Genomic DNA, 236 nt, shown 5'->3' on the forward strand with positions numbered 1-236 from the left:
AGGAAAGTTTCCTGAAATAGAAGTTTCCAAAAGTGGAAAGTTTCCAAAAATAGAAAGTTTCCAAAAATGGAAAGTGCTAAATATGGAAAGTTTTACGGAGTTAGAATTTGTCTATTTTAGCGGTGTAGAGCCTTGGAGGTGCTTGTGTAGCCTTAGTGGCGGACTTGCGAGTCAGTGTGCCCGTGTGTGGCGGTCTTTTTAGTCATTGTGTGGCCTTTGTGGCGGGCTGTTTAGCC

The sequence above is a fragment of the Camelina sativa genome, chromosome 2 (genome assembly GCF_000633955.1).
Source record: "Camelina sativa cultivar DH55 chromosome 2, Cs, whole genome shotgun sequence".
In the NCBI taxonomy this organism is placed as follows: domain Eukaryota; kingdom Viridiplantae; phylum Streptophyta; class Magnoliopsida; order Brassicales; family Brassicaceae; genus Camelina; species Camelina sativa.